This window comes from Mesoplodon bidens (assembly GCF_964165515.1).
Source record: "Mesoplodon bidens genome assembly, chromosome: X".
NCBI classification, from domain to species: Eukaryota; Metazoa; Chordata; class Mammalia; order Artiodactyla; family Ziphiidae; genus Mesoplodon; species Mesoplodon bidens.
Window position 1 is genome coordinate 127475460 of NC_138163.1, and position 12057 is coordinate 127487516.

Genomic DNA, 12057 nt, shown 5'->3' on the forward strand with positions numbered 1-12057 from the left:
TTCGAAGGTTGCAGAACAAATAGTCCACTGAAAAAGTCATACACAGAAGCATCCCTGTAATTATCAAATGAATCCCCCCCCACCCCCCGCCCTCCTACTCTCTTTCAGCCTCATCTTCTCTTGCAGTATTTAGGTCCTTCCTGGTTTCTGTGCTACATGTGCCCCTGTCGTGGGTCGAGTGCTCTGGGAATGAGACATTGAGGTGAAGTCAGGAGGACACAGAGTTTATTGTTGATGAACACCTGTGGGGAAAGGGAAGGAGGCAGGACTGGGCAGAGGGAGCTATCAGACCCTGATGCAGATCTGACAAGGTCTACACCAGCCAAGGTGACCAACCATCCTAGTTTGCCTGGGCATTTCCCAGTTTTAGCACTGAAAGTCCTATGCCCTGGGAAACTTCTCAGTCCCAGTGACCATGACAGCTGGTCGCCCTACACCAGCCCAATGGGAAGCTCAGGAGCAAAGATTGCCCAATGAAGGGGTCCTGTCTTGGTGGAAATGGCCAAGCCCTTGTATCACCACCTGGCTTGGTCACTGGCTGGTGATGCAGTGAGTCAAATCCTGAACTGGAAAATTCTACAGGAATAATGACCACATTTTTTCAACAAATATATGGCATAAAAGAGCAGAGAAAATGGTTTATAGACTGACTGATATCAGTGTAATATGTAGACTCCTTTTGGATTTTCATCCAAACCAAACAACCATAAAAAGATATTTTTGAGACTATTGAAGAAAATCAAATATAGAGTTAGTACTGGTGATATCAAGGAATTATCTTTAATGTATTAGGTATAATAGTGGTATTGTTGTCCTGTGCTTTTTAAAAAACTTTATTTATTAAAAACACACCCTAGGACTTCCCTGGTGGTGCAGTGGTTAAGAATCTGCCTGCCAACGCAGGGGACACGGGTTTGAGCTCTGGTCCGGGAAGATCCCACATGCTGTGGAGCAACTTAGCCCATGTGCCACAACTATTGAGCCTGTGCTCTAGAGCCCGTGCTCTGCAACAAGAGAAGCCACCACAATGAGAAGCCCACGCACTGCGATGAAGACCCAACGCAGACAAAAAAAAACCCCAAAAAACAAAAACACACCCTAAAATATTTATCAGTGAAATAATATAATATCTAGGGTTTGCTTTAAAATATTCAGATATATTCATATATCATTTGTACAATTAAAAAATAAGTAAAAATGCATTGCCAACAGTTTTCTATTATGGAATATTCATAAAATATCAAAGAAATTACAGAAATCCCATTTACTAAGCTCTTGCCTTGTGCCAAGCAGAGAATAGCATCGACATGATCTCATTTATGTTTCAGACAACTCCAACAGGTAGGTGCTATTATCCCCACTCTACAGGCAACAAATTGAAGCTCAGATGGTTTCAGAGGTGGTGAAGTCAATATTCAATTTGGGACCAGCTCTTTTCAGGATAGTACAGCTCTTTCAGAAGCAAGCTTTGGGCAAATCCTTCCTAGAGAGAGAAAAATAGACCAGCCATTTCCCAGATGTGTACGGAACATACCAACTGTTCCCTGGAAGTCTAATGGTTCTATAGAGCTTGGAACATAGCAGTCTATATCTTCTGGTTTGGGCTGCTCTGCCTGGAGCTCCCAATGAAGGGAGACCCCACAGGGCGGTTCTCGTTAAGAGTGATGACTGGTTGGACTAGGATGGATACTCAATATTCGAAACCAGCCAATAAACTGCCTGGCCAACTACCAAAGAGTCTCTCTTTCTCTTAAGCATTTAAACTGAAAAATTGAGAGGATGTAGTTAGTCAATCATAGATGACAGAAATAAAATATTATGATATCGAGGGAGGGATCAGTGCAAGATGAATAAGCAAAGTAGGCAGAGTGAGACAAAGAGAATGAGGCAGATAGAAAAGCAGAAGAAGCTGAGATGATGTGGCTCTAAGTCATACAGAGGGTCCTTGGTTCCTGGCCCACAAGCTACTTTTGAATGTCCAAGAGGTGTTCTGTTATAATCTTACAATTCTCCCGTTCCCTTTTCACTTGAGTTAGTTTAAGTGGCAACCATTCTTTGTCAACAAAAGAGCCTTATTTAGAACAATTAGACATGGTGGTCATTTAAAGCCATCATCAGATTTTATTTCCAGGATCATTTCGCATAGATTATCCCCCACTTGCGGTCCTTTGTAAGAAAGAGCCATCAACTTTCGATTGTACTCAAGAGAGAGACTAGTCTATGTCCTATTCTTAAGTTCGCCATCACTTTCTTGCCTCCGCCCTTTCGTCATGCCTGATTCCAGAGTCTCCATTCATCTGAAGCCTGTCCTTCCAAATTCCAGCTTATAAGTATCATCTTGAAGCTTTTGCTGATCAATCTAGGCCTCGATAATTCCCGTTCCTTCTCCCAACCCAACCTGTCTAATTTTACTCTTCTCGTGTTACACTTACTCTGCACTACTTTGAATTGCTTGCTAGCTTTCCATGGGCATGTCTTTTTTAATTTTTTTCTTTTTTCTTTTTTTTTTGTGGTACGCGGACCTCTCACCATTGTGGCCTCTTCCATTGCGGAGCACAGGCTCCGGACGCACAGGCTCAGCGGCCATGGCTCACGGGCCCAGCCGCTCCATGGCATGCGGGATCTTCCTGGACCAGGGATCGAACCTATGTCCCCTGCATCGGCAGGCGGACCCCCAACCACTGCGCCACGAGGGAAGCCCGGGCATGTCTTTTCTACCTGACGTTCTCATAAGTTCCTGAGGTCAGAAGCTTATATCTTCTCTTCTCTTCTTTCTGTATCACTGAAAATGCTCCAGGTCCCCTGTTCCGCTTACCACTTATTTCAAAGTAGAGGCTCAGCAAATACTTGCTAATCAATTAGGATTAATAATATGTGACTTGCAGATGTGTCTTTTATTTTCAACTTCTCATAAACAAGCGACAGCAGATTCACTTTCGCACACCTAGTAAGAGTCATTCTTCCACAGAATGACCAATTCACTCCTCTGACAATATGGGGCCAAAGACAATTGCTTCCCACTTCTGAAAACATCTGTGCTTCATTTTTCTTATGCAAACACCGGAAAGGTCAAAAACATTCTCTGTGCAAGATTAACGTGTCAAAGGGATTCTTGGCAAGTAGAAGTAGCTGGCTTCCACACCCAGGGTTGGAAACCTTTGCCCACAGAAAGGTATGTCTTTTATTCAAACACGGGCAGTTTGTTTAGTTTTAAGGATTCAGCATTTCAGCCCCTATTTGTTCATAATTACCTACCGAAGTCTGTGGGAATTGTTGAACAACAATATTTTAAAACCTCCATTACAATCCTAATGCACGCTACCTGGAGAGGACTGAGGTGAAGAGAAAACGAAATGAACTAAATGTTCTCTAGGGTAACTGACACATTGTCGGCATTTAAATTAGAATCCTAATACCTAATAAGATTTGACAAGACTATTAAACATTGGCTTTATTTTCTCCTGAGAATAACGCCAAGAACTTTTCTGAAGAAATGTGAGGCGATTATTAGCTGGTTTGTAAAATGACTATAGTCCAGAGCAATGGAGTCTTATCTTCTTTGAGCTATTACGCTGCAAATGGAGAGTTTGCTGGTCCTTGGTACCCATCAACTGTTATCTTTAGTTATGTAACAGATTACAGTCATCCTTTTCTGTTCTTCTCTCTGGGCGAAATAACTCCAATGCTCTTTTTCACTCTTCTTAATATACTCTAGTTTCCTTGGGGCTCTAATGTGAATTTGGGAGCAGAGAGACCTAGTTCCTAATGGTGATTCTACCCACTAGCTTTATGATCTTGGACAAATCACAGACTCCTTGCACCTCAGTATTCTCATCCCTGAACAGGACATAATTCCTGCAACCTTCAATGTAATAACTGATTCAAGCAAAAATAGTAAAACCACTGAGGGAGAGGTTTTCGGGGAACAAGATATACACATAGTCTCAAAGAGTTTCCCCACAGATTACTATTTAATTACAAAAGGAAAATGCACCTTTATGTTGGGGGGGTACAGAGGTCACCCGTCTAATCAAGTGGTGAAACCCAGGGCGAACTTCTCCATTAGGTAGGCACGGGTCTGGGGCCCATGATACCTTTAGAGGCTCGGGAAAATGTTTTAATTTCTTTTAAAATCAGGGAAAAAAATGAACATAATCCACCTTGGATTATATTTATCTTTGTGCCAATACAACTATAAAATATAATTTTTTATATGTTTTATGGAGAAAGGATCCCATGAAGGTAAAAGTGCAAAGGGCCCAGGAAATTCATAATGTGGTCCTGATCAAACTTAGCATCACTGATAGCAGGACAACCTGCGATCCTGTGCCTCCTATGCAATGCAATGGGAAGGACATAACATTGCCTATGCAGTGTTCTTGTCTCCAATTTTTAACCTGAATCTACTATGAAGAAACAATTAGACAAATCCACTTCTGGCACATTCTACAAGATAACTGACTTGGATTCATCAAAACAGTCAACATCATTGTTTTAGAAGAATGTAGGGGAGCTACTATTCTACCTTAAAGGAGATTAAAGAGATATAACAAGTAATCTTTTTCACAATATGTCATATGTCAAATTATTATGTTATACAACTTAAACTTATACAATGTTATGTGTCAATTATATCATAATAAAACTAGAAAAAAAGAGATATAATAGCCAAATGCAATGCATACGCCTTGATTTGGTCCTGGATTTAGGGGGCAAGAAAAGCTATAAAAGACATTTTGGGGACAATGGAGGAAATTTGATCAGGGATTACATATTACTTGGTATTAAGGAATTATTGTTAATTTCATTGGGTATGATAACAGCATTGGGGTTATGTAGAAGAGTGTCCTTGTTCTTAGGAAATACACAAACATACTTAGAAGTGAAAGGTCAGGATGTTTGTACCTTACTTTCCAGAGTTCAGCAAAATAAAACAAAACAAACAAACAAATATATATACTAGAGAGATATATAATTATTATATACTTTACATATATATAGGCTACAAAGAGAGCAAGAACAAAATCTAGGAAATGTTCATTGTGGAATGTGGGTGGGTATTATACAAGAGGTCATAAACAGGTTGGGGAGAAAACTTACTCTAAAATATAGAATTTTTAAAAGATGAGCAAGTAGTAAAATAATAATCTTAAAATAATGTGATATATATTTTATTAACAGTAAATGTTGTTGTCATGGGAAAAACTTTATTATAATTATAATTTCAATGGGATTGAATGTGTCATATCTGATTAGCGCCTCTACCAGGAATGAGGGAATTCGTCTTCTCTGTTATGTTCATATTGTTCTCTTGGAGTTGCAATTTTAGTATCATCTACAATCTGTGGGGTTTTGTTTTGCTCTGTTTTGTTTTGGCAGGAATATTTTTAAGCTAATGTTCATTTAGGGAGGTTAATTAAAACTAGATCATGCTAAGGACCCAAGAGTCAGCAAGCCCCTCTATGTTTCAGAGTAAACCCAAGAGTTAACTTGATGCTAAAATTTCCTCGGATCTCAAGGCTGCCGGGCAGCACCTTAGACCGCTTCCGTGAGCCGAATTAGGCGGACAGTCGAGAATAAAGATGTGGTCAAAAAAAAAAAAAAAAAAAACAACTAGATCATGCACAAGCAGATGTCAGTCTGTAATGCCTCTCCATTAGCTGAAAGTGTAGGGAAGAGTAAGGTCATTGTTGAGACTTGTACATGGGGGGAACCCCACTCCTGCTGCCTGAGCTGCACATGACAAGGGATCCTCTGACGTGGACTCAGTGACCTCAATTGAGGGTGAGCCTCAATTTGGATACTACACAGTATTAACTTTTAATTCATCCTTATTTTTAAATAAAAATCAAAATAAGTAGAAGTGAACTCCACTTTGGGGTCCATTGTCCCAGAACACACTTTCCAGAAAATTTAGCTAAGGTTTCAGGGGGCTTTCTAAGGGTCTGCAGTGAAGACCTTCTTGTCTCCGGAAGAGGGGAGCTTAAAACTCAGACCAAGTCAGAGGATCAAGATCCATGTTACAAAGTGTACTCATAATTTTTCTTATTTTCTTCAGAGAGATTCAGATACAGATCGTGGATCCACGCAGGACCACCTCTGAGTAAAATCCTGAAGTTACACCTTTGTGAATCAAAATTTCCCCTCCATTGTGTTCTCCCCCTGTAGGAGCCCACTGTCTCCCTGCTTTGAGGAAGGGAGTGTGTATCAGTCATTTGCTCTTTAGTATGGATTCAAGTCAATGAGATCACTTTCCTGTATGTAGAGTTCTACCTCTGATTATGTAAGGAAGGCTCTGTTTCCCAATAAAGGTATTTTTGTTTATTCCTCCATCCAGCAGATGGAAGAGACATTTGGGGTGCAATGGATGCAGGCAGTTAGACTTCTAAATATTTACTTTCTTCAAAGGCTTACTCTGTAACTATCATGTGGGGATTTCTTTCTTGTACCAGATTGCAGAGGAACAAGACCATTCTGTACCTGGGTTTCAATTAGATTGATTCTGTTAAAAACAACAACAATAATAATAGCTAACACTTATTGGAGACTTCCTATGGATCAGGTAACTAAGCTATGAATTTTGTTTAAAATGTTGCTTTTTATCCTCACAACAGTTCTAGGTGGCAGGTACTAGTATTATTGCTCTTTTACAGATGAGGGAAATGATGCGAAGTAAGTTTTCCACGGCCATCAGTGCTAAGCATTGGAAACAAGATTTGAGCCCATGCAGGCTCTCACCTAAGCCTCTACCACCAGGCCCTACTGCTTCCTATAATGATGGTCCTGTGGTTGACCAGGCAACCTGGGCTTTCTATTGTAGGGGAAGAAAAATCATTTTCCCTCTACCCTTCTAGGTTCTTGACTAAGACCCCATACAATAAAAGGCAGCTTAACAGGAGAAAAACAAACAGAAGTTTAATAACATGTATACCTCCTTGACAACATGGGAGAGACCCAGGAAAACTGAGTAACTCCCTGAAAAGGCCCAAGCCATCACCTTAAATACCATCTTCAGCTAAAGACAAAAGAAGTGGGTGGGGGAGCCAGTCCTAGGAGGTTACCAGGCCAAGAACAGTAAAGTATAAGCTCATTCTACAGATTTCAGTCCATGCCTTCTACATTGATAAGTTTCTAGAGATTTAGAGTCATCCTCTTTTTCCTGGTACCAAAAGGGAGACACCCTTACAAATGGAGATTTCCCTTATAAATGTAAATGTCTCCTATAACAGGGTAACTTCTACTCAGTTTTTAGACCTTCTCCTATATGTGCTATTTTCTTTTTTTAAATTAATTAATTAATTTATTTATGGCTGCGTTGGGTCTTCATTGCTGTGTGCGGGCTTTCTCTAGTTGCGGCGAGCGGGGGCTACTCTTCGTTGCGGTGCGTGGGCTTCTCATTGCAGTGGCTTCTCTTGTAGCACAGCACGGGCTCTAGGCACGCGGGCTTCAGTATCTGTGGCATGTGGGCTCAGTAGTTGTGGCTCATGGGCTTAGTTGCTCCGCGGCATGTGGGATCTTCCCGGACCAGGGCTCAAACCCGTGTCAACTGCATTGGCAGGTGGATTCTCAACCACTGCGCCACCAGGGAAGTCCCTGTGCTATTTTCTTAAAAAAAAAAAAGTCGAAAATTTTCCTTATGCCAATGAGGCACATTTTGGGGCAAATTCTGCTCCCATTTACTGGTGTTGGAACTAAGGAAGAAAACCATAGAAAGGATCAGAGCGTCTCTTCCCTGCCTGCTGCAGCCATGGGGAAAGCAGTGTCTTTCTAGACAGACACAAAATTTTTATTCTTCCTCCTTGAGTCTGTTATACCCAATCTCCTGCATTTTCACCCCCATATATACACCCTGAAGTTCTCTGTGGCCTGAGGCCGAGAGTGAGGTCTGGACTCTTTCATATATTCCGAACTCTCAGGGCTTAAAGAGGCCATCTCAGTGAGACACTGGAGCAGAGGTAAAAAGGCATCAGGGAAGGACTAAAAACCAAAGGCTGGAAGGAGGCTAGAGAAAGAGCCACTGACATGGGGAAGGTTTCAGAAGTGTAGGGCTCTGAGGGATATAGAAGCTGAGGTATAAAATGGGAAGACAAACATAAGCAACTGTTGGACATCTGATGGTGCTTTGGCAGAAAGAGTTGAGCAACTATTGACCCTTGGGCCCAAAATGGGTTTCAGCAGGATGATCTAATTCCAAAGCTCGGTGATAATCCTGTAAGGAGCCCATCAGAAGGGGTATAAACAGGATGAAATATTACAGTTGCCAGAAGGTATGTTTAAAACAACAAAGGAAAGCAGTAACCCAGTTAAATTTCAGTAGGTGTGCAAACATCCTGGCACAAGTTGTTTGAAGGCAATTCCTCAAAAATGTTATGGAGAGAGGAACATATATTTATAACTTGTTAGACTTTTTCAGCAATTTATGAGCGCAAAAGTTTGAAGAACGTTTATAAATCCCATCTCAAATTATAGTTATGCGGCCTGCATTTACTCTACTGCGTGGCACAGAAGATACACAGAGAATCAGGAAAAAAATCACAAAGACAGAAAAAAAAATCACCCACGCTCTAGTGTGGAGGGTATAGTAGACTCTGGGTAATTAATTGTCTATATAAATTGTCATTCACCCCCAAACAGACCCTAAGACAAGGATTTAGGTGCATGTAGTTTATTTGGGAGGGGCTCTCCGGAAGCACAGGGAGGGAGTGGGGAGGTGGCACAGGGAGGGGATGAAAGGCAATATAGGGTACCACACAGGGCAACTGGAGCACAGGCCAGCTGGGGACCCCCTGAGAGACTGTGGTGAGCACATTCCAGAACTTGCCACCAAGGGCCGAGGAGGCTGGGGTGTCTACCCACCGACTCCCGTCCCTCTTTGGTCGAGAACTGTCCTGCAGTATTAATTCAGGGCACTCCATCCTGCCCCACACTTTCCCTTGGCCAGGATCACCCTCTGTCAGAGAAACACAGGAAGCCCAAGTCTGTAAGTGACCTCTGGGGTCCACCAACCGCATCCAGTATGTCAGTTCTTCCCCTGGTCCAGTCAAGTTATCAAACATATACAGAAAATGAGACAATTTCAGTTTTTAAATATACTTAAAATTACTGGAGATAAAAATAGAATTTCTAAGTTTCTAAATTATCTCAGTAAAATACATTATCTTTTTTTTAAATTTCAAAATAAGAATCATTAAAGCTCAAAAATACCATCATGGCATATGAGTCATTGTGGCTAATTATACAAATTTAAGAGCACTATATTTAAATAACCTTTTGTGAGAGGTTTTATACGTGGAGATATGGTGACCCAACTTTGTAGCTTATTAGGTCTCCTGGCCCAGAAGGCTGATCCTGCCAGCATCAGGGAGGTAAACGCTAGTGGTGAAGGAGCCCAAGACAGGGAGAGAGAGGGACTGGAGGGAGACTGGGAGCCCCGTGTTCTACTCCCACTTCCATAATTAGCTATTTCTGTATAAGCAGGCTGTCTCAGTTTCTTTTTCTTTTTTAATTTTTATTTAACCAAAACTTATTAGCACTTATTGTGTGCCTGGTACAGCTCCCAACACTTTTCAAGTGACTGTCCACTAGAACATCAATCAGGTGAGATTTCAGCCACACCCTCTTAGCTCCCTTATGAACAGAAACAACAACCATGCTAATGGTACACTCACTTTTTTGACTGGGAATTCTAACATTTCATAAAGAAGTCAACACATTATTTCATTTCACCATTACAAAAATTACAACAGTCCTGTGAAATATGAAAAGTAAATACCCTTATCCCTTTTTACAGATCAGAAAACTGAGGCTTAAAATTTGCCCAAAGTCACACAGTTGACAATTAGAAGAGTCAGAGCTCAAACTCAGACATCTCTTCAACAAAATTCAATGCTTTTGAATTTATCCTTACTATGAATAGTGCTCTATTAAATGTGAACCTCCAAAACATAACAGAAGGAAGGAAGGAAGGAAGGAAGAGGGAGGGAGGGAGGGAAAAAGAGTTTGTAAGTCTGTCACCATGAAATTTTGGGGGTATCTTAAGAGCCAATTGGAAAAGTTTGCTTTGATTCAGCAAAGACAATGTCAAGGAAGGTGGTCTAGAGGCAGTTAGTTCACTTGAACAACTTTTTTCAATTAAAAAATTTAATATAAAAGTGTTAACAGCTCATTGTAGGAAGTTAGACAGAGAATTCTTAAAAAAAAAGAAGAAAATCATCCATAAGTCTTACATGTAATGTTTTGATATATTTCTTTCCAACTTTCCTTTGTCTTTTGGACAGAATCCAGAGCATACAATTTGATATCTTTTTTAGGGTCTATAGGCTAAGCATTTCTGCCTCAAGATGCCCATGACTCCTCTAGCCAGCAGGTGGCACTCTGCAGATACCAGCTGGCCTCTCTGGGCACCATGTCCATTTAGCTCTGAGGAGCCTGGTGGTCACTAGAGGACAACGCCCCTGCCTTCACAGATCCCTCCTAGGATTAGCTCCAGCGCAACACGTCCCGTCTAAATGAAGCGAAGCATCCCCACTCCTCAAAAACTAGCACTTCTAATCATCAAAAGCATATCTTCAGCACCTACTTTTGCACGGTCCTGTTCTAGGTACAGAAGAGGTCAAGAGAAGCATAAGCCCTGGACACTCAGTGACATTTTCTCTTATTCCATCCTGGAAATTAAAAAGGTTCATGCACCCTGGGTCACAGGACTATGAGTTTCTTAAGGGTTGAGTCTATCTCTTGTTCAGTTTATGCCTATTTTGCTTATTGAACAAATATATAATTAAAACTAAAAACCTAGAACTGTGCACCCAATTTGTCTGGCCTGTACTGTCTTTCTTGCAGGTAAGGAAATGGGTTCACAATGCTCAGAATAACCCACTCCTCCGCTGCCATGCTCCTAGCCAAATCCTCCTCTCAAGTCCACTTACCCCAGATCAGTCTGGACACCATCTTATTAGGCTTTTCGCAAGAGATCTCCTGTGACCGAAACACATCCTATTTCTCTAACCATTTCAAGCCCCAAAGAATCCCTGGGGGTACTGAGGAAATGATTCTCCCTGAGCACAATTTCCCTTTTTAAAAATTTTAAGGTGACTTGCTTACATGAGTACATAATGAAAAGATGCTCCCTCCTATGGGAGCTGGAACCCAGCTAAGCCTGGGTTTAAAACTCTCATTTTCTTTATTTAAACAACTGTTAGTGTCACAGAGGACCCAGGCATGCTGGAAAAGACACGTGGCTTAAAAACGTTGGCTTGACTCTCAATTTTTTGATGATCCAAAAGCTAATGTGCCTGATATGATGGTGCCTCGTACCGTAAAACATCACACAGCTGTATGATCTGTCTTTATGATCTTCCCTAGGAAGTCTGTCCTGGCTAAGTGGACAGGGGTCATGGATCCCCTTAGGTCCCACTCCATCTAAATAGGAAACTCTCTCTGCTAAATGACCACCTCAGCAAGTGTGTACACGCCTGTATATCAAGGACACCAACCTAAGGCCAGCTGGCCAAACCTGGCCTTCTGCCTGTTTTCATATGGCCCACAAGCTGAGTGGTTTTGACATTTTTTATGGTTGGGGGAAAAAAATCAAAAGAAGAAGAATACTTCACAACATGTGAAAATTACATGAAATTCCCATTTCAGTGTCCATAAATAAAGCTTTGCTGAAATTCAGCCATGACCATTTGCTGACATCATGTCTATGGCTGCTTTTGCGCTATAACGGCAGAGTTGAGTGGTTGCAACAGGGACCTCATGGCCCACAAAGCCAAAAATATCCACTATACAGCCCTTTACGGAAAAAGTTCCCCAGTCCCTGGCCTATGTGCACTGAATGTGTGACCAGGGCTCACGTTTCTGTTGCTCTCTGCCTGTCCACACTGGAGCTGTTGGTTCCTTCTTTAGACAGAGGAAAGCCCGTCTTCCATTTCACACTGAACCACCCGTTAGGCTTATTAATTTGTGATAGTGAAGACTACAGGCCGCTAACCTCTGGCACTGGTCTTCCAGTATTAAACACTCATGGCTCAGGATGCTTAGTCAATTTGTCAGCACATT

At 41.5% G+C, this 12057-nt stretch overlaps 1 protein-coding gene across 1 annotated transcript in view; it reads right to left on the bottom strand.

Moving 5' to 3' along the window:
- Positions 1-12057, bottom strand: part of GRPR (gastrin releasing peptide receptor) — a gene marked incomplete at both ends in the record, with an annotated part of 29915 nt that overhangs the window by 2635 nt on the left and 15223 nt on the right. The window lies entirely within an intron of this gene.